Source organism: Oncorhynchus gorbuscha, linkage group LGY, assembly GCF_021184085.1.
Source record: "Oncorhynchus gorbuscha isolate QuinsamMale2020 ecotype Even-year linkage group LGY, OgorEven_v1.0, whole genome shotgun sequence".
Taxonomy (NCBI): domain Eukaryota; kingdom Metazoa; phylum Chordata; class Actinopteri; order Salmoniformes; family Salmonidae; genus Oncorhynchus; species Oncorhynchus gorbuscha.
The window spans coordinates 1,040,965-1,064,429 of NC_060199.1; the positions used below are offsets into that span (position 1 = coordinate 1,040,965).

The window sequence follows — 23,465 nt, forward strand, 5'->3', positions numbered from 1 at the left end:
TAGTTGCATCACTGCCTGGTTTGGCAACTGCTCAACCTTTGACCACAAGGCACTACAGAGGGTACTGTGTATGGCCCAGTACATCACTGGGGTCAAGCTTCCTCCCATCCAGGACCTCTATACCAGGCGGTCCCAAAAAAAAGGCCCTAAAAGTTGTCAAAGACTCCAGCCACCCTAGTTTTGGAATGTTCTCTCTGCTACCACACGGCAAGCGCTACCGGAGCGCCAAATCTAGGTCCAAAAGACTTCTTAACAGCTTCTACCTTCTTGCCATAAGACTCCTGAACAGCTAGTCAAATGACTACCTAGACTATCTGCATTACCCACCGCCCTTTCCCTCCACTGCTCCTCTCTGTTATTATCTATGCATAGTCACTTTAACTCTACCTACATTTACATATTACTTCAATTACCTTGACTAACCGGTGCCCCTGCACTTTGATTACGTACCCGTACCCCATGTATGTAGCCTCTATTGTTAATTTACTGCTTCTCTTTAATTATTTGTAACTTTATTTTGAATGACTTATCTTATTTGTCTTTAACTGCATTGTTGGTTAAGGGCTTGTAAGTAAGCATTTCACTGTAAGGTGATACCTGCTGTATTCGGCACATCTAACAAATAAAAATGGATTTGATTCTGTCACGTTCTGACCTTAGTTCTGTTATTATATTATATATTATTATTTGTTTTAGTATGGTCAGGGCGTGAGTTGGGTGGGTTGTCTATATTCGTTTTTCTATAATTTGGGATTTATGTGTTCGGCCTAGTATGGTTCTCAATCAGAGGCAGCTGTCAATCGTTGTCCCTGATTGAGAATCATACTTAGGTAGCCTGGTTTCACTTGAGTTGTGGGTGTTCGTCTTCCGTGTCAGTGTTTGTTCTCACACGGGACTGTTTTGTTTATTCACGTTTATTGCTTTGTTCCAGTGTTCTGTTGTGTTTGATTAAACATTATGGACACTTACCACACTGCAAATTGGTCCAACCTCTCTTACTCGTCATTAGAGGAGGACGAATGCCGTAACAGATTTGAATGTTACCAAGTTACAAGTCCAAAGTATAACATGAGTGTGTAGTAATACTGTATGGCTTGCTGTTTAGGGTTTTAGGCTGGGTTCTGTATAAGCAATTTATGACATCTTATAAATGCATATGATTGACTGATATGGTAGGATGGGTGTTGAAGAAGGCCCTCCAAGGATTTGGGTCTACCTCATATTATGGATACCAAGGAAGTAGTCTTGGACCCCGATTGTTTATTAGACACCAAATGGAAGACTGACGACCTGGACCCTCGATTTGAGTTTTCAGTTGCGTTACCTAATGAACACAGCCCTGGTGAGTCAGCTATTTGTTAACAGAGTGCAAAACAATGGTAGTGGTACTAACACCTGTCAAATTTTCCAGGAGCAAGAAGCGGTTTTAACCCTGCTGAAACAACTAGATTACACAACTTAGACCTTGAGATATATCATTGCTGTTCAACTGTTTGATAGCTGCAGTATCAAATCAAATCAAATCAAATGTTATTTGTCACATACACATGGTTAGCAGATGTTAGTGCGAGTGTAGCGAAATGCTTGTGCTTCTAGTTCCGACAATGCAGAAATAACCAACAAGTAATCTAGCTAACAATTCCAAAACTACTACCTTATAGACACAAGTGTAAGGGGATAAAGAATATGTACATAAAGATATATGAATGAGTGATGGTACAGAGCAGCATAGGCAAGATACAGTAGATGATATAGAGTACAGTATATACATATGACATAAGTATGTAAACAAAGTGGCATTGTTAAAGTGGCTAGTGATACATGTATTACATTAGGATGCAGTAGATGATATAGAGTACAGTATATACATATACATATGAGATGAATAATGTAGGGTATGTAAACTTTATATTAGGTAGCATTGTTTAAAGTGGCTAATGATATATTTTACATTTTACATCAATTCCCATTATTAAAGTGGCTGGAGTTGAGTCACTGTGTTGGCAGCAGCGACTCAATGTTAGTGGCGGCTGTTTAACAGTCTGATGGCCTTGAGATAGAAGCTGTTTTTCAGTCTCTCGGTCCCAGCTTTGATGCACCTGTACTGACCTCGCCTTCTGGATGATAGCGGGGTGAACAGGCAGTGGCTCGGGTGGTTGCTGTCCTTGATGATCTTTATGGCCTTCCTGTGACATCGGGTGGTGTAGGTGTCCTGGAGGGCAGGTAGTTTGCCCCCGGTGATGCGTTGTGCAGACCTCACTACCCTCTGGAGAGCCTTACGGTTGTGGGTGGAGCAGTTGCCGTACCAGGCGGTGATACAGTCCGACAAGATGCTCTCGATTGTGCATCTGTAGAAGTTTATGAGTGCTTTTGGTGACAAGCCGAATTTCTTCAGCCTCCTGAGGTTGAAAAGGCGCTGCTGCGCCTTCTTCACGATGCTGTCTGTGTGGGTGGACCAATTCAGTTTGTCTGATGTGTACGCCGAGGAACTTAAAACTTACTACCCTCTCCACTACTGTTCCATCGATGTGGATAGGGGGGTGTTCCCTCTGCTGTTTCCTGAAGTACACAATCATCTCCTTAGTTTTGTTGACGTTGAGTGTGAGGTTATTTTCCTGAAACCACACTCCGAGGGCCCTCACCTCCTCCCTGTAGGCCGTCTCGTCGTTGTTGGTAATCAAGCCTACCACTGTTGTGTCGTCCGCAAACTTGATGATTGAGTTGGAGGCGTGCATGGCCACGCAGTCGTGGGTGAACAGGGAGTACAGGAGAGGGCTCAGAACGCACCCTTGTGGGGCCCCCGTGTTGAGGATCAGCGGGGAGGAGATGTTGTTGCCTACCCTCACCACCTGGGGGCGGCCCGTCAGGAAGTCCAGTACCCAGTTGCACAGGGCGGGGTCGAGACCCAGGGTCTCGAGCTTGATGACGAGCTTGGAGGGTACTATGGTGTTGAATGCCGAGCTGTAGTCGATGAACAGCATTCTCACATAGGTATTCCTCTTGTCCAGGTCGGTTAGGGCAGTGTGCATTGTGGTTGAGATTGCATCGTCTGTGGACCTATTTGGGCGGTAAGCAAATTGGAGTGGGTCCTAGGGTGTCAGGTAGGGTGGAGGTGATATGGTCCTTGACTAGTCTCTCAAAGCACTTCATGATGACGGAAGTGAGTGCTACGGGGCGGTAGTCGTTTAGCTCAGTTACCTTAGCTTTCTTGGGAACAGGAACAATGGTGGCCCTCTTGAAGCATGTGGGAACAGCAGACTGGTATAGGGATTGATTGAATATGTCCGTAAACACACCGGCCAGCTGGTCTGCGCATGCTCTGAGGGCGCGGCTGGGGATGCCGTCTGGGCCTGCAGCCTTGCGAGGGTTAACACGTTTAAATGTCTTACTCACCTCGGCTGCAGTGAAGGAGAGACCGCATGTTTTCGTTGCAGGCCGTGTCAGTGGCACAGTATTGTCCTCAAAGCGGGCAAAAAAAGTTATTTAGTCTGCCTGGGAGCAAGACATCCTGGTCCGTGACTGGGCTGGTTTTCTTCTTGTAGTCCGTGATTGACTGTAGACCCTGCCACATGCCTCTTGTGTCTGAGCCGTTGAATTGAGATTCTACTTTTGTCTCTGTACTGACGCTTAGCTTGTTTAATAGCCTTGCGGAGGGAATAGCTGCACTGTTTGTATTCAGTCATGTTGCCAGACACCTTGCCCTGATTAAAAGCAGTGGTTCGCGCTTTCAGTTTCACGTGAATGCTGCCATCAATCCACGGTTTCTGGTTAGGGAATGTTTTTATCATTGCTATGGGAACGACATCTTCGACGCACGTTCTAATGAACTCGCACACCGAATCAGCGTATTCGTCAATGTTGTTGTCTGACGCAATACGAAACATATTCCAGTCCACATGCTGGAAGCAGTTTTGGAGTGTGGAGTCAGCTTGGTCTGACCAGCGTTGGACAGACCTCAGCGTGGGAGCCTCTTGTTTTAATTTCTGCCTGTAGGCAGGGATCAACAAAATGGAGTCGTGGTCAGCTTTTCCGAAAGGGGGGCGGGGCAGGGCCTTATATGTGTCGCGGAAGTTAGAGTAACAATGATCCAGGGTTTTACCACCCCTGGTTGCACAATCGATATGCTGATAACATTTAGGGAGTCTTGTTTTCAGATTAGCTTTGTTAAAATCCCCAGCTACAATGAATGCAGCCTCCGGATAAATGGTTTCCAGTTTGCAAAGAGTTAAATAAAGTTCGTTCAGAGCCATCGATGTGTCTGCTTGGGGAGGGATATATACGGCTGTGATTATAATCGAAGAGAATTCTCTTGGAAGATAATGCGGTCTACATTTGATTTTGAGGAATTCTAAATCAGGTGAACAGAAGGATTTGAGTTCCTGTATGTTTCCTTCATCACACCATGTCTCGTTAGTCATAAGGCATACGCCCCCGCCCCTCTTCTTACCAGAAAGATGTTTGTTTCTGTCGGCGCGGTGCGTGGAGAAACCCGTTGGCTGCACCGCATTGGATAGCGTCTTCCCAGTGAGCCATGTTTCCGTGAAGCAGAGAACGTTGCAGTCTCTGATGTCCCTCTGGAATGCTACCCTTGCTCGGATTTCGTCAACCTTTTTGTCAAGAGACTGGACATTGGCAAGAAGAATGCTGGGGAGTGGTGCGCGATGTGCCCTTGTTCTGAGTCTGACCAGAAGACCGCTACGTTTCCCTCTTTTTCGGAGTCGTTTTCTTGGGTCGCTGCATGCGATCCATTCCGTTGTCCTGTTTGTAAGGCAGAACACACGATCCGCGTCGCGGAAAACATATTCTTGGTCGTACTGATGGTGAGTTGACGCTGATCTTATATTCAGTAGTTCTTCTCGACTGTATGTAATGAAACCTAAGATGACCTGGGGTACTAATGTAAGAAATAACACGTAAAAAAAACAAAAAACTGCATAGTTTCCTAGGAACGCGAAGCGAGGCGGCCATCTCTGTCGGCGCCGGAAGTTGACCGGGCCTTCTCAAAGTCAGGGGATTGGTCAACAGTGCGCACCTCATCTCTGCTGTCACATCCAACCGGGATCGATATTCTGTTTTAATGCATACGAGAGCACTGAATCCAGCTTCACACAGATATGAGCTGGTGAAGGGTCTCCTACCATGAGTTTAATGGTGCTTTCAAGACAACTGGGTACTCTGAAAAATATGAGGTAAAATCATGACGTCAGTGATCTGTAGGTTGGAACGTCAGAGCTCTAGAAAGAAGCCTGAGTTCCTGACTTGGAATTCTGAGTTGGATGACCGTTCAAAAATATTTTTCCCAGTCGGAGCTCGTTTCTTTCCGAGTTCCCAGTTGTCTTGAACTGAAGTTCGATGTCAGAGATTTCCTAGTTCCCAGTTTCCAGTTGTTTTGTACTCCGCAATAATGCTTAGAGGGAGATGGCAGAGTATTCCCTTTGAGTCAGGAACTAAAAACCCCTCCGTTGTGACCCGTGAATGTGTTGTCCGAAGCATTCAGCCATACGAAAGCTCGATCAGCTGTTCGTTTCCCCTAACCCGCATGTCAACTGAGCTAGGATCACAGTCAAATGGATTGGGAAGTAGGTCCATCCCAAACTGCTCTTCCAAGCATTGGAGGTGAGCAGTCATCACTGTGACACACTTACTGATGCTGTTTTCTTTTATTTAATTTTCATTACACGGAAAGTCAGCAAGTCCGTTTTTTATACATCCATTGTGAATGACGAGTTTCTCTCTCAATGCGAAAAATCTTTCCAACGCTCCCCCTCGACAACCACCAAGTCTCGGTGTGAGATAGAACACTGTCATGCTCTGATCTTACACCTCCACGCAGTGGATGTTGTGTGATGTAGTTTATAATCAACGTTACCTGCCGCAGTATATCACCGAGGTCTGTGCTTTGCTCTTTTGTCGCCAGATGCTCTTGGTGTATCATACAATGGCAGAGGGAGACACACTCATAACTAGAGTTCAGAGACCCGACAGCTGTCCCGTGATAGACGGAACCCCCTCTGTGCAAAAGCACACCATTCAATCCCATATGGAATCTGCTTTTGGTCAATATAGCCACGAAGCACACTGAACATCCCCAATGCAGTTTCATGCTCGGGAATTGTGAGACAAAACAATATGTCCTCTTAAAAAGCATCCCCCAACATGTATAGCGAACAAAAGTCAATGCATGGGTATCTTGGCGCTCACAACTAACATCCATTTGGATAGCATATGCTGTGGAGTTTTGGAGTTGTTCAGTCAGAGTTTCCTCTTGATTGCTAGCGATGTAACACATTACTTAACAAACAAAGGTACTGATGTGAGTTTCTGTGCCTCTGCCTCCCCACACAATGTTTTCACCATATTAATTGCGGCAGGTAATATCAAAGTCTCTGCAATAGTGTGTGATTTCATAGCGTAAGGGGCCAAGGTTAGTCATTCACTATTTTTAATGTTAACTACATTACAATGATTTTGAGACACATAGACAATATTAGATACAGTTGAAGTTGGAAGTTTACATACACCTTAGCCAAATACATTTAAACTCAGTTTTTCACAATTCTTGACATTTAATCCAAGTAAACATTCCCTGTCCTAGGTCAGTTAGGATCACCACTTTAGTTTAAGAATGTGAAATGTCAGAATAAAAGTAAAGAGAATGATTTATTTCAGCTTTTATTTCTTTCATCATATTCCCAGTGGGTCAGAAGCTTACATACGCTCAATTCATTTTTGGTTGCATTGCCTTTAAATTGTTTAACTTGGGTCAAACATTCCAGGTAGCCTTCCACAAGCTTCCCACAATAAGTTGGGGGAATTTTGGCCCATTCCTCAAGACAGAGCTTGTGTAACCTAGTCAGGTTTGTAGGCCTCCTTGCTCGCACACGCTTTTTCAGTTCTGCCCACAACTTTTCTATAGGATTGAGTTCAGGGCTTTGTGATGACCACTCCAATACCATGACTTTGTTGTCCTTAAGCCATTTTGCCACAACTTTGGAAGTATGCTTGGGGTCATGGTCCAAATGGAAGACACATTAGCGACCAAGCTTTAACTTCCTGACTGATGTCTTGAGCTGTTGCTTCAATAAATCCACATAATTTTCCTACCTCATGATGCCATCTATTTTGTGAAGTGCACCGGTCCCTCCTGCAGCAAAGCACCCCCACAACATGATGCTGTACTGTGGATATAGAATCCTTTGTACCTGTTTCCTCCAGCATTTTCACAAGTTCCTTTGCTGTTGTTCGGCAATTGGTTTGCACTTATTGCACCAAAGTACAGGAGACAGAAAGCATCAACTGCCAGAGTGGTATGACAGCTGCGTGGTCCCATGGTGTTTATACTTGTGTCCTATTGTATGTACAGATGAACGTGGTATCTTCAGGCATTTGGAAATTGCTCCAAAGGATGAACCTTGGGAGCAAGGTCTACAATTTGTTTTCTGAGGTCTTGGCTGATTTATTTTGATTTTCCCATGATGTCAAGCAAAGAGGCACTGAGTTTGAAGGTAGACCTTGAAATACATCCACGGGTACACCTCCAATTGACTCAAATTATGTCAGAAGCTTCTAAAGTCATGACATCATTTCTGGAATTGTCCACGCTGTTTAAAGGCACAGTCAACATAGTATATGTAAACTTCTGACCCACTGGAATTGTGATACAGTGAGTTATAAGTGAAATAATCTGTCTGTAAACAATTGTTGGAAAAACGACTTGTGTCATGCACAAAGTAGATGTCCTAACCGACTTGCCAAAACTATAGTTTGTTAACAAGACATTTGTGGAGTGGTTGAAAAACAAGTTTTAATGACTCCAACCTAAGTGTATGTAAACTTCCGACTTCAACTGTACATGTGTGCATTTGTCATATGATCATATCCTATAGGTAGTAACTTTTTTTTAAACAACAGAGACCAGGTCAAATCTTGCTCACCATGTTACATTTTGAAATAAATTAATGCTTAATTACATCAAAAGGGGGAAACTGCACAAGAATGGGAGGACAAACAAAGAAAAGACTGTGGTTAAAGGGATGATGAATCAAAAAACAACATTTGTCGATGTACACAAGTGTACATCCTCATTCATGAGTGAAGGTAATCACAGTCAAAAGGAAGGCAGCTTGATTCTCCATGTCAGAAACCCTTATAGTCCTACCAGCTTCCAGGTTAATGTTCAGTAGGCACCAAGTGGAAGAAAACAGTTTGAAACAAGGAAGTACTATCTGAATTTGTCCAATAAGAAACACTCGTTTACGTTTTCCATTACAAAATATGTTGCTACTGTGCGGTCCTAATGAACAGGACCCAGGTAAAGTGGGTTTATTTGCCAACTTCACAAATCCCTGATTAGTTTCTCTGTACCAACACCAATATTCAGGCAGGTCCCCACAAGGAACCAACCGTTTTGTAGGGACAATTCCAAATAAGTATTTAGAAGTGGTGTCTTGGATTTATTTTGGATTGCTGGTACCATTGTTCGATGCTCCCATACAGCATCTAAGTGTTAAATAGATTTATTTTGTGTTAAATTCCTACATTGTCTAGACTTTTAGAATTTCAAAATATGATACCATGCAAACAGAGCCATAACCTTGGTATCTACCCAAAATCAGAGTGCTGGTTTTCAGAAACAAGAACATAGAAAGACATTTAGACTGAGGTAAGTATGGCGTGTGCGTGTGGAAGTGCATCTGGTACACAAGTGCTGAAACAAACTACAAATGTAGTGATGAATGTGACAATATTCAAATAGCCAGACATTATTCCACAATCTAAATCCATATGTTTCTCCTATCAATTCATAATCCAAAGAGTGTCATGCTCAAAAAGCACTAGATATGTTGTAGCTATTTTTCCTTAAAATGTATATGTTACTGAGATATTAAATGGTGACTGCAAATAGAATCAATGCAATTCCATCAGCAATGAGTCAGATATCAATATATATTATATCTAATTTCTGTGTATGACAGTTTATTGTTACAAAATATTAAAGCAAAGTCTGAGTAAAGGATAGTGACCATATCTTTATATTAACTGTATCAGTTTAATTCTAATTCTCATCTATGCCCTATCTACCAATATACATTTTCTTGTTGACATCAGACCCTTACTCTGTACAGACTGAATTGGAAAGTAGATCAGCTTTGATGGCCATGTCTTAAGCAAATGCAGTTGTCAGTGGGGCAACCGTCCTTTAACAAAATCTTTTAAGAAATATGCCACCTAGATGAGACATTTCTCAGATCAGGGATTCCTCCGTGTGATTAAAATGTATAAGGCACGATAGTCTTCCGGATAACCTTGCTACAGTACTTTGCATCTGCATTTTACACTCCCCAATGCTTTTACCTTTTCTTTTTTTCTTTTTTACAAATCCCTAGAAACAGAATGGTCAGGATGGAAGTGACAGGGTAGAAGCCTAAGGTCCAGGGTCCAGGGGGAATATCATTTATATAAGTGACTCCCTCTTGAGTAAGCTGGTGGATGGGTTTATGGGTGGATCGGGTGGGGTGGGTGACATCAGAAAAGGCTGGTAAGGGTGGTCTGGGAGGGGCTCACACTCATGGAGTCATGTAGGTCCATGCCCCCCGGCACGGCGATCAGTACAGGGTTAGCCAATGTCATAGAGGGGCTGGTCATGTCCGTGAGGGTGGTATGGGTACTGGAAGGGCTCATTGAGGAGTTGGACAGCTCGGAGGGAGGGCCTGAAGGCGACCCCCCTGATAGAATGGACCCATCCAACAGCTTGTCCAGTCCTGTGCTCTCCTGACGTAGAATGTTCCGTCGAAACTTGGCCCGGGCGTTTTGGAACCAAACCTTCACAGAAAGAAAGAGAAAGGGGAAGAAAATGCTCAATAGATAGTGTAAGTGTGGTGAACCGAAGCCTGGGCTGTGGGGGGAAAGGTTTAGAAAGAGAGAGATACCTAAGGAGGGGGGGGATTCAAATCAAAATGACAAACATGAAAATGGAATTCATCAAAGCAAAGAGTCGGCTTTGTTTTTCTTCAGTTTGTTCATTAAATCCGTGTTTTACGCCTGTCTGTTTAAAAAAAACACATATAATTTGCAGTTGTTTATACTTTTGCAAATGGTCCGTTGCGTGTTTTTGAATTCCCATATCGAATGCTAAACAGTTGGTATGATAACTCGGTGACACTTTCTTTAAAAAAATGTAAAAAAATAGGTCATGACTTAGATCAAGGGATATCTATACTGACTGTGTGAGGACTAAATGTTTTTACTCTTGTGAAAATTATGTTCAACGGGATGGAAAAATGTGGGTCATTTCTATTTACAATTTGTTTGGGATAATCATAACACTTAAACAGTTATACTAATCAATTATACTAATCAATTATACTAATCAATTATACTAATCAATTATACTAATCAATTATACTAATCAATTATACTAATCAATTATACTAATCAATTATACTAATCAATTATACTAATCAAAAACTTCCCTGATAGATTTCTCTGGCATTTTGCACTATTATTAAGTTCATTATTACCACAGATACAAATAATGCAATTTCAAATATTGCCATTATTTACTACTACTACTACATGTAAAACAACTATGAGGGAATTGTTGAAATACTGAGTACATAGCCACACAAATACATTTTTCTACAAGGGATGCAGGTACCATCATCAATGTACAACACTTGACAATAACCTCACAAGCATAAACCACTGTTTCCATTTGCCACACAGTCGAGTACTATTGTACAAGGCCTAGTATCCCAAGAGCTTTCATAGTTTGTGTAACATTAAAGATGCACTATACAGAAATCGCTTCGCCATTTCCTGGTTGATCAAATTCTAATTGTTCATCTAATTTCAGTTTATATGAAAAAACAAAAGTAGAGTGTAGAGAATCATTGTGCCACCTAAACCGCTGTGAAATATATTTTCTATAACCAAAAATATTGTATTTTCAGCTGTTCTAGGCTGGTTTTCAAAACCCAAAAGTAAAAGACTCAAAAACTAATCTTAAGAACGGGAAGCATAGAAATAGCCCACATAGAACAGATCTACTGCTTCTTAGACTTGCTTTCAATGAGAATGAGAATGACAGATCTATAACTCACATTTTTATGTAAATTTGGTCGGGTCTCCCAAAAATGTACATGTTGCAGCTCTAAGTTAATTATTTTTGTAGTTCCTACAGTCAGTTGCATCGTTAGCATCCAAGCTGTTTCCCAAGAGGAACATTGTTACTCTAAACTAATTCCTTTATTGTTACACCGATTAATCACTTTCCCTCTGTGTGAATGCTGAGTGTTAGTAGTTAAAGGGATAGTTCACCCAAACTACAAAATCACTTTGTTTCCTTACCCTGTAAGCAGTCTATGGACAAGTTATAACAGCACTCCATGCTTTGGTTTTGTTTAACTGGACATTGTTTCCAAATAATAACTTTGCTGAGATACACAATCCATTTTAGACACTTAAGGATCCATTGGACATGAAGTGCAAAAAATGCTAATATAGTGACTTGCATTGGATTGTAATGATGTAATAAAAAAGTAAAATGGTATATTTAATTAGGTGGAATTTTGTACTAAACCGAAACATACAGATAACCAGAGCAAAAATTAAGATTTACAGTATTTGTAACTGGTGAAATGCGATGCAGATTTCACTTACCAAATGAGCATCAGTGCCAGTATTCGTCTCAGAGTAGGACTGCTGGTCTAGGATCAGGTCCCCCCTATCCATATAATCTTATTCATTATTATCTAAAAGGACAAACTAATCCTACTCTGAGACACTTGTTCAATATGAGCCCAGAAGTGGGCTATATACAATAACATACAGATAACTGCCAAAATAAAGGAAACCCCAACATAAAGGGTTTTAACAAGGCGTTGGGCCACCACTAGCCAGACCAGCTTCAATGCACCTTGGCATAGATTCTACAAGTGTCTGGAACTCTATTGGAGGGATGCGACATGATTCTTCCATGAGAAATTCCATCATTTGGTGTTTTGTTGATGGTGGTGGAAAACGCTGTCTGAGGCACCGCTCCAGAATCTCCCATAAGTGTTTCATTGGGTTGAGATCATACAACTGAAATGGCAATGGCATATGGATGACATAGTTTTCATGCTCATCAAACCATTCAGTGACACTCGTGCCCTGTGGATGGGGGCATAGGCATGGTAGCCACTATTTTGGCAGTTACCTTTACCTGTGTGTAAGTAATTGTCCTTATGAAGGGAATCTTCTTTCTCACCTGCAGCACGCGTTTGGAGAGACCCGTCTTCTGGGCCAGCTGTTTCAGGTCTTTGGCGTCTGGATTGTGGTTGATGGCAAAGTAGGACTTCATGGTCCTCAGTTGGTGGTGTTTGAAGGAGGTGCGCATGCGCTTGGACTTGGAGCTGGAGGAGTAGTGGGAGTCACGGTCCAGGAGGTCCCCGTCCTCACTGCAACTTAATGCTGGAGGGGAGGGACAACACACACAGGTTCGTTTCTGGTTAAGATACGATACAATACAGTATAACACAATACTTTGGTGACCATTTTCATGGCATTTAGTTTATGGTTACGATCATGTCATCATTGGGATTACGTATTCAGACTATTTCAATGTGTTGTTTTGTTGCCGTTGTGAACGCTATGGCAGACAGACCGCCTGTCTTATTTGTTGACAGGAAAGCTCATGACGGACTGGACTTTACAAGGTTGTGGTTAGTGGAGGCTAAACGGATACACTCATCAAAGTGACATATTTTTGAGTGAAATTAAAATGCCAACTGAAAATCTAAGTCAAAATAAGCAAATTATGCATTAAAGGGGTCCTTTTACAGAGCAATCATTTCACTAGAAATCTATATCTATAAACTATTGTGCTAATTTCAATGAATTCATAATGACAACTTTTGTATCAAATTGAATCAAGCAAGAGCACGACCTATATGTTTACATTCTGTAGTTTACAGCATGGGCAAAACTGTCTGCAAAACACCTACAACACGTCTGGCAATCTACAAGTACTCTGGAAGCTCTAAATTAGAAAGCATGTTAGTTGCAAAACTGAATACAAAAAGAATCAATGTGATTACTCCTAAATACCCACAACACTGAGTGAAAATGCCTAAATGAATCAATAAAATGTCAACCCGAAAGATTGACTGGACACCACAAATAGCTTACCTTAAGTGTTCTTATTACTTTGTAAGTAGTGCAGTGTTAAAAGTATTGCATTTGCTCATTATTGGAACTCACTTTTTCCCTTTTTTCTTCTGTAAGTACAGTAAGTATTGTATTTACTAGAATAATGACTCTAAAGTGTTACTAATAATTCCTTAAAAAACGGGGACAACAAATTCATATGTCAAAATATTCAAGTGAGTAAATAAAATGTGAAATGTCAATTGCATGTCAAAAACTTTTGCCAATAGTTATGGAATTCACCAAACTGGGAACAGAAAGGCACTGGAGCGACGAATAGCCCTTGCTGTCTCTGCCTGGCTGGTGCCGCTCTCTCCACTGGGATTCTCTGCCTCTAACCCTATTACGGGGGCTGAGTCACTGGCTTACTGGTGCTCTTCCATGCCGTTCCTAGGAGGGGTGCGTCACTGGAGTGGGTTGAGTCACTGACGTGATCATCCTGTCTGGGTTGGCGCCCCCCCTTGGGTTGTGCCGTGGCGAAGATCTTTGTGGGCTATACTCAGCCATGTCTCAGGGTAGTAAGTTGGTGGTTTGAAGATATCCCTCTAGTGGTATTGGGGCTGTGCTTTGGCAAAGTGGGTGGGGTTATATCCTGCCTGGTTGGCCCTGTCCAGGGGTATAGTCGGCCGGGGCCACGGTGTCTCCCGACCCCTCCTGTCTCAGCCACCAGTATTTATGCTGCAGTAGTTTATGTGTCGGGGGCTAGGGTCAGTTTGTTATATCTGGAGTACTTCTCCTGTCTTATACGGTGTCCTGTGTGAATTTAAGTATGCTCCCTCTAATTCTCCCTCTCCCTCCTCTCCCAGAGGACCTGAGCCCTGGGACCTTGCCTCGGGGCTACCATGCCTGATGACTCCTTGCCGTCCCCAAGTCCACCTGGTCGTGCTGCTGCTCCGGTTTCAACTGTTCAGCCTGCGGCTATGGAACCCTGACTTGTTCACCGGACGTGCTACCTGTCCCAGACCTGCTGTTTTAGAATCTCTTTCTCTGCTGCACTTGCTGCCTCTAACTCTGATTGCTCGGCTATGAAAGGCCAAATTACATTTACTCCTGAGTTGCTGACCTGTTGCACCCTCTACAACCACTGTGGTTATTATTATTTGACCCTGCTGGTCATCTATGAACGTTTGAAAATCTCGGCCATGTTCTGTTATAATCTCAACCCGGCACAGCCAGAACAGGACTGGCCACCCCTCAGAGCCTGGTTCCTCTCTAGGTCTCTTCCTGGGTTCCTGCCTTTCTTGGGAGTTTTTCCTTACCACCGTGCTTCTTCATCTGCATTGCTTGCTGTTTGGGGTTTTAGGCTGGGTTTCTGTATAGCACTTTGTGACATTGGCTGATGTATATAGGGTTTTATAAACACATTTGATTGATTGATTGCAGATTATTGGATCAAATTGTCATGTATTTTGACAGTGTTATGCAGTGCAGTCAGGGTGTGATAGAACATCCAGATGATAGTGAAAGGAATGTCAACAAATGGGTGGAAGCAAAGCTCCAAAACAGAAAGGTAGAAGGAAAGAAAAGGCAACATGTTCCTCTCCATGATGCCTTATTCAATATTGTTTAACACTGCAGGCTATCATTTAATTCCAATTTCATTAGATATGAGATTTTGTAAAAGTGGGTAAAGGTTGTCTTGGACAATGCAAAATATTATGCAAAGAAAGATAGGTATAAGCCTATATACAGTATTAGTTGGTTTAAGATCGAAGTCCTTATTTGATTTGATGTAATTAGGCTTTCTTCTTTTGTATGTCGTTTATTTATGTCAGCTATTTTAGATTTGGAGGGAAATTGTGCAATTAATCCTGCCCATTTGTATAACCATTTACCAGACAACCCTGTCAAAAAAAGTAAGTTGTTTATGAAATAGTCCTTGACAATAATGTATAAATATTGTAATTACATTTCCATGCTCATAGTTATTGAAGCACACTCAGAACGGTACATTTCAAAATGTTTATGAAACGAAAATCCAAATTCTCGTTCCCCAAAGCAGAATGCAGAGAACAGACCTAATCTTTTAACTATTAGCCCTTCATGTTTAACTCACGTGCTTACTAAAGCGTTCTGCCATTCGCCTTTCATATTCAAATCACCATATGCCACCACAATATGGAGCTATAGCGACCTGAAATTGGATCATGAAATCCTTTACTCTCGAAAAACCGACAGGTTTATACAATCTGGCTCTATCCTTACTGGGCCTATCCTTGCCTACTCCTACTCATATTATTATCGGAATGATAATACGATAATAATGATAATAACAAGTATAAACATAGCTTATTAATGCCTAATCATAATACCAAGACGTCAAAGTAATCTAGTGGTTTTTTTTCGCACAAAAGTAACACACACCAAGAGCTTCTCGCTCAAGTCGGTCCTTTATTTATGACGGAATAACATTCCTGGCGGCGGGAGATTTTCTCTCGAAATCTCACAGGGGAGAGTTTTATTCAGGATTCTACACGGGTTCTCCCATGTATTACAATAAAAATGTAGTTTTTTTTAACCCCAAAACCAAACAAACTGCGAGACTCAACAAGTGAAGTGGGACTGGGGAAAAAATCGATCATCTCTCTTGCTCATCTTCTTTGAAGTCCTAGCCCCCATCTGAACTATTTTCAACTTGTCTGCTTCTGTCGTCTTCTAAAAAATATTTGATTACTCTAACTTTTGAGATAGGTTTTACAAGACTAAATTGACCGTGTATGAGCTTGCAAATGAAATGTCCAGTGGGAAAAGTGAAATATAATGTTTTTTTTAAAGAATGAAGTGGAGTGTTTTAAGAGATGTTATTACGCAAACCGTCTCGCTGTAGCCTATAATGGGACATGCAGAAGGACATGGAGAATTGGGTAGACCTTCAGAAGCAGGTTCTCCTTGAATGCGTTAGTTAGTGGTCTGTGCATGTTCATCTTGCATATTTCTCTCAGGATATGTTATCTAAATATATTAGATTGGAAGTGGATCAAGCGCTCCCATTCCACAAATCATCAGAGGCCTCCATTGAACTTCTCACTTTTCCCTCACATCTTTGAGCAAACATGAAATCTTGTTAAAATTACGCTGTCTCAGAAAGGTGAATTATTCAATAAATCAACATATACATATCGATCCGTTTTAAAACATGTCAGGCCTAGTCTGCGCATAAACACGTCCAAAGCATAACATATTTTTATTATAAAAAATAAGAAGTAACCATTTAGTTTATCAAACTGATTAACTTTGTTAAAAAATGACAAAAAGGCCATTCTATGTTTCCCAAAACGGTGCAGACAAAATAGGCCTATCGAAATAAGGGCCGATTTCCATCAAATCAAAATATTTCAAATTAGTCCAACAATCCACTATTTTGCGCGTTATCTTTCATTCCAACAGAGATATCACACATACTGTGAAAAAAAATAGGTCCTACAATTGTGAGATTTTCTTTTCGTGGCACTTTCTGTAGATTTAAATGGCCATAATCATTCATGGCTAACCGGTACATACTCGTCCTACCTGCGTTGTAAGCCACCACATCTGCTCCAGGCCCGGGACTTTTCCTATTCCTCGTCCTTCCTTTCTGCACGGTTCGGGCGCCGTTGTAGTAGGTCTGCCCCAGCGAGTTTCCCGCGCTGCCCGCGCAAAGTCCTTTGCCCGAGTCTACATCCCCCGAGTGATTGAAATGCGCGTGATATTCCCCTTGTATGAGTGTCTCAAAGTGGATCCGGCAGTACACAAGACTGTCCCGCATACCGAAGTGGTCTCCGGTCGTGAGCATTTTGTTGCAGCTTGTACAGGTGAAACAGTTCAAGTGGTAGACCAAGTCCCTCGCCCGCATGACCATCTCCGACGCCGAGATCCCGAGATGGCACCGGGCGCACCTCTGGACGGAAAACCTCCTGCTTGGGAGAAGAGAGCGGATGACACAAACACGTACAGAATATAGATTCAATCCAGGGTCAACAAACTTTAGTTTGTGCACATTCTGACGAAGAACGTTGATGTAAAGTTGTTATTAATCAATACATGCATATTCATTATCACGCGTAAAAGGCTAAATGCCTTCAGATCTTCATGTTTTTTGTTTCATTCTTGTCCTTTTGCCACTTAAAAATATGATGTTTTGGTTTAGACTAAGTAGAGCATCAAAAACAAGAATAGGTCTACCAGAGATATGGAATAGTAGCATATTGGCTAATGTGTTGTAATTTGTAAATAATGTATGGCCTGCGTGGATAACAAGCTACCGTGTTTTGTGGATGATTAGCCTACCAATGGTTTTGGGGAAGATTAGCCTACCAATGGAGTAGCAGTAGCTGGGGAGTTGAAGTGTTTGTAATAAGTAGCCTAGATAGAATACTAGCTGTAGGCCTAGGCCTAATTGGATATCTCTCGTTTATATGCTTGCTTGGCCAGTTGTTGTTGTTATAGCTGTAGCCTTGTATCATGGTTACCTGTAGTAATCTTCTTTGCAATAGATGCTGCCGTCTTTACTGAAACAGGTAAGCTCGGACTCGAGGTTGAGTTTGCACTCGCAGCACTCGAGACAGCGCATGTGCCACTGTTTGTCAACCGCAAGCAAGTAGTAGCGGTCAGATATCTTCTCCCCGCAGCCCGCGCATAAGGCCACACGGTCGCTGTTGATGGACCTCATACCCTGAAGAGGGAAAGGGAAATCAGTTTTATGAGAACACGTTCGATAGTATGCCACCAAGAAATGTCAAGGCCAATACTGTATAACAGTGAATATTTTGCGCACACATATTCCATACCTGTTCATACCTCTGTCTACTTTGCAGTCATGAAAGCGATAGATAAAATGGTAACACTAGATAGAACCTAAATGTGGCATAACGTAACAGGTAGGCCTAACATGTAAATGCACCAGAAACCTTCTTTTTTCATTGAGGCATGCGCTACATATATTATAACAACTATATAAAATGAAAATGTCAAATTAAAATATTTTTCCTAAGCGCATTAATTCACGTGAAACACTCAATATTATCATCAATTAACAAATATTGTTGACAACCAAAATATTGCAAAACGTATTTGATTAGGTCTAATAAACGAATAAAAAAATAATCACAGATTAAGCATTATAATTCGAATGTTTCTGTGAAATAAACGTATTTTCCTTTGGATGTGTTATATTTCAATTGGAGAGTTGAATGGACATGAGCATGTCCAACTTTAAGACGTGTTTTAGTGGACAATCGACGTGAGCTAGGCCTATTGAACAACGACTTGTTTGTTTTTACAACAAAATCAAAGTGATCAAGACGATCTGTTAGAAATAATTATTGGGTTGTGAATGAACATGCACGGCCTTAAAACGGGCAAACAGACATACCATGCAGTGTAAAATCAAATGTTTTGAGTTTTTACTGTATATATCTGTTTTGTTATCTAAGTGGGCCTATGTCGTCTACATGCATCCGAAAGGAAACTTCGTGAATACAATTCTAAAGTTATTGTAACATGTTGTTTCGTAGGAATACGAAATAGTAGCCAGTAGCCCATGAATAATTACACTTTACGCACACATGGTTAGCAAATGTGAACGCTAACATGCAAGCAATGTACTGCTTTCTATCTTATAAATACATCTATTAAATACATCTATTTTAATCGTAGTTTACTTTCTGACCATAGTCCCTCGAAATTAACGCTTTATTTGTGCTTCCACATGTCTGAACAGCGCAGGTCCTTCTTTAATAGAGCATTCACCCACCGTCTCGGTTTCTCCCATGTCTATAGCCGAACTGATGGCGGTAGAATCGCCCTTCGCCCTCCGGCCCATCTCGTAGATAACCCCCCTGCATCTCGCCTCCGAGCAGCCCGTGGAAGAGCATCGTGGAGGCTGGAGAGCTACACTTGCAAGCGTCTCCCTCAGATCTGCAAGCCAAACTTCCATGATACGCAAATCTCGCCCATGCATTTAAAGTGAATGACTCCCGTCTATTGGTTTAGGATGTCAAAAAATCCAAGCCAATAAAGATGGTAGGCTACGAAAAAACATATTTTCCTTTCCAACACTGTGATTTTGATTCGTATTCAAATATAGGCCTTTAATTTCAGACATGATTATAGTAAATATTACGTTTTCTATATGGAGTGTAGGCTATAGTTTACACCATATTTGAACACGTGATCAAATACAAAATAGCCTACTATTTACAACCAATAGATGAGAAGAATTAAATAAACATACCAGCAAACCACAAAGTAAATTCTGAATCAAATAATCTCTCTCAATATGCAGACTTCAGGATGCACAAAAATGCACCATTTTCTCTCTGTCTTCAGGCAAAAGTGGTCGAGAGCTACTGCACAGGTTCAACTTGCATTAGGACTAAATGAAGGAGTAAATACGTATTCCAGAAACAACAGAGAAAGGAGGGGAAAAACTAAAAACACGGCAGAATTGTAGATGACTTGTGGTTGGTATCCTGGCCTCCACTCTTGAGTTGCTCCAAGGCTCGAATCATAACAGCGACGTTCAATGCTACACGTGGATGCTGACGCAAAACACCCAAAACGAATATCAATCGAGAATAAAATAATAGCAAAGACGACGATCGAATGCATAAAAACACACAATTGTTCAAGTCCAATGGCTATTGCAAAACAGACATTGTTTTCCTACGGGTATCAAGCTCTTCGGCAAGGCGAGCACTGAGCCCTATGTGTGTGTGCAATTTATGGGGAGGAGATGACTATTGATTCGATGTGTACAAATCCCTTGTCAAGACTCGGAAGCGGTCTCAGCTTCGTTTTGCTTCGCACCTTGGTACCTATAGCTACACTCCGCGCCTTTCTACGGGGACTCGTAGACTACGTCACGTAGCCCTTTTCAGTCGTTCATTGGTTTACAAATGTCACCAAAATGATCCGTGTTCTGGTCGAATTGGACCGATTTACAAGTTTTCTCTCTGAAAAACATCGTTCATTTAATCTGATAGTCATAAGGTTCCATGACTTTGTACATACAGAGCATCTGAACACACAACATACATTTGGATGATTTTCATTACATTTTAATGACCGGTCATTAGAAATGAATTGGTGATACTAAAAGTAGTGTATAAAATAGATTTCAGGCATATGCCCATTCATCAGATGGACACACTTCCTCCCCCAGACCCCCACATGCATGTGTGTTTGAGCACACACACACACACACCTCACTCCCCTTCTTGGCTTCCATGTCTACCCCCACGGGAACCTTTCCCAAATATAATCTTTCCTCCACGGAAACCACACTTGTTGTCATTCTCACAATTGTTTCAATAATATATAGAACTTTTCTTGCTGCTCTGGTATATAAAGCTTATTTGAGGCCTTGGTCACAATTCATTCTGTGGCAGCACAATGACCAAACGATATACTTACTCTATGTGAGTCTCTTGATCATATCTTTGATCATGACACTGGTGAGGAAGAGAGAGTGCTTGTTAACTTTGACACAAAGTAGTCTGTGATAAATAGCATGATATGTTTCATCTGAGTATTTGTTATATTCAAAATCATCCGTACATTATGCTTTTTTTTACTCAAAAATGAGTTGTATGAGCTCAGGTCAAAAAATAAAATAAAAGGTCAATGAGGCCTACAGGCCATAAATAGCAAATAGAAGTTGAAAACCTGTAATGTTCACAAGAACTTAAGTTGATAAAAAGATCTAACACAACGTTAGGTGATAATATGTGTATTATTATTGATTCATAATTAGCTATAATGGGGCGGTCATTTTGGACAGGAACACAGGATTAATTAACATGAAAGGAACACAACAGGAACACAGGATTAATTAACATGAAAGGAACACAACAGGAACACAGGATTAATTAACATGAAAGGAACACAACAGGAACACAGGATTAATTAACATGAAAGGAACACAACAGGAACACAGGATTAATTAACATGAAAGGAACACAACAGGAACACAGGATTAATTAACATGAAAGGAACACAACAGGAACACAGGATTAATTAACATGAAAGGAACACAACAGGAACACAGGATTAATTAACATGAAAGGAACACAACAGGAACACAGGATTAATTAACATGAAAGGAACACAACAGGAACACAGCAGGAACACAGCAGGAACACAGCAGGAACACAACAGGAACACAGCAGGAACACAACAGGAACACAGCAGGAACACAACAGGAACACAGCAGGAACACAGGATTAATTAACATGAAAGGAACACAACAGGAACACAGGATTAATTAACATGAAAGGAACACAACAGGAACACAGCAGGAACACAGCAGGAACACAGCAGGAACACAGCAGGAACACAACAGGAAGTAATGAAATGGTTACCCGGACTATCTGCATTGACCCTATCTTGCACTGACTGTGCACACTCACAATACTATATATTCACACTCACAATACTATATATTCACACTCACAATACTATATATTCACACTCACAATACTATATATTCACACTCACAATACTATATATTCACACTCACAATACTATATATTCACACTCACAATACTATATATTCACACTCACAATACTATATATTCACACTCTCAATACTATATATTCACACTCACAATACTATATATTCACACTCACAATACTATATATTCACACTCACAATACTATATATTCACACTCACAATACTATATATTCACACTCACAATACTATATATTCACACTCTCAATACTATATATTCACACTCACAATACTATATATTCACACTCTCAATACTATATATTCACACTCACAATATTATATATTCACACTCACAATACTATATATTCACACTCACAATACTATATATTCACACTCACAATACTATATATTCACACTCACAATACTATATATTCACACTCACAATACTATATATTCACACTCTCAATACTATATATATTCACACTCACAATACTATATATTCACACTCACAATATTATATATTCACACTCACAATACTATATATTCACACTCTCAATACTATATATTCACACTCTCAATACTATATATTCACACTCACAATATTATATATTCACACTCACAATACTATATATTCACACTCACAATACTATATATTCACACTCACAATACTATATATTCACACTCACACACACACATTCACATACACTATGTACACACGCATACCGAAACACACACACACACAATGCTGCTGCTACTCTGTTCTTTATTTTACTGTTATTATTGTCCATCCCGGTGCCTAGTCACTTTACCCTGCCATTATGTACATATCTACCTCTAATATCTTGTACCCCTGCACGTTGATCTGGTACTGGTATACTCTATATACTCCCTGGATATAGATAGCTGCATTCTTGTGTATTTTATTCCTCTTTTGCCACAATTTTTTAATTAGATTAAAATCTGCATCATTGGTAAGGGCAGGTAGCAAGCATTTCATGACAAGTTTACACCTGTTGTTTTTGGTGCATGTGACAAATAACATTTGATTTGAAGAGTCCTATCACTCAACCAAAAAGTGTTACTTTGCTTGATATGTGCTTGAGTTGCTTGAGTTAAAATGTTAAAAATCCCAGAATTTTTTCACACACACAAAATGCTTATTTCTAAAAATGCTGTGCACAAATTTACACCCCTGTTAGTGAGCATTTCTCCTTTACCAAGATAATCCAGCCACCTGACAGGTGTGGCATATCAAGAAGCAGATGGTCATTACACAGGTGCACCTTGTGCTGGGGACAATAAAAGGCCACTCTAAAACGTGCCGTTTTGTTACACAATACAATGCCACACATGTCTCAAGTTTTGAAGGTGTGCAATTGGCATGTTAACTGCAGGAATATCCACCAGAGCAGTTGCCGGAGAATTGAACGTTAATTTCTCTACCATAAGACGCCTTCAACGTTGTTTTAGAGAATTTGCCAGTACATCCAACTGCAGTCTAGAACCTCCACATCCACTTTCTACACCTGCAAGCTCTGCCCCAAATATAATTTAAATTGTACTACATGTATTAAAAGCTGATGAAATGTGTTCTCTCTAAACTTTAGGCTCCCCGAGTGGTATATAGTGAAACGTATATTGATCTATAACTTCGTTAGATAAAGCTATATATACACTGCTCAAAAACATTAAGGGAACACTTAAACAACACAGAGTAACTCCAAGTCAATCACACTTCTGTGAAATCAAACTGTCCACTTAGGAAGCAACACTGATTGACAATACATTTCACATGCTGTTGTGCAAATGGAATAGACAGGTGGAAATTATAGGCAATTAGCAAGACAC

The 23,465-nt window shown here is 40.9% G+C and overlaps 1 pseudogene; it reads right to left on the minus strand.

Moving 5' to 3' along the window:
* Positions 1–7,814: 7,814 nt before the first annotated feature.
* LOC124016649 lies at positions 7,815–19,055 on the minus strand (annotated as a pseudogene).
* Positions 19,056–23,465: the final 4,410 nt, after the last annotated feature.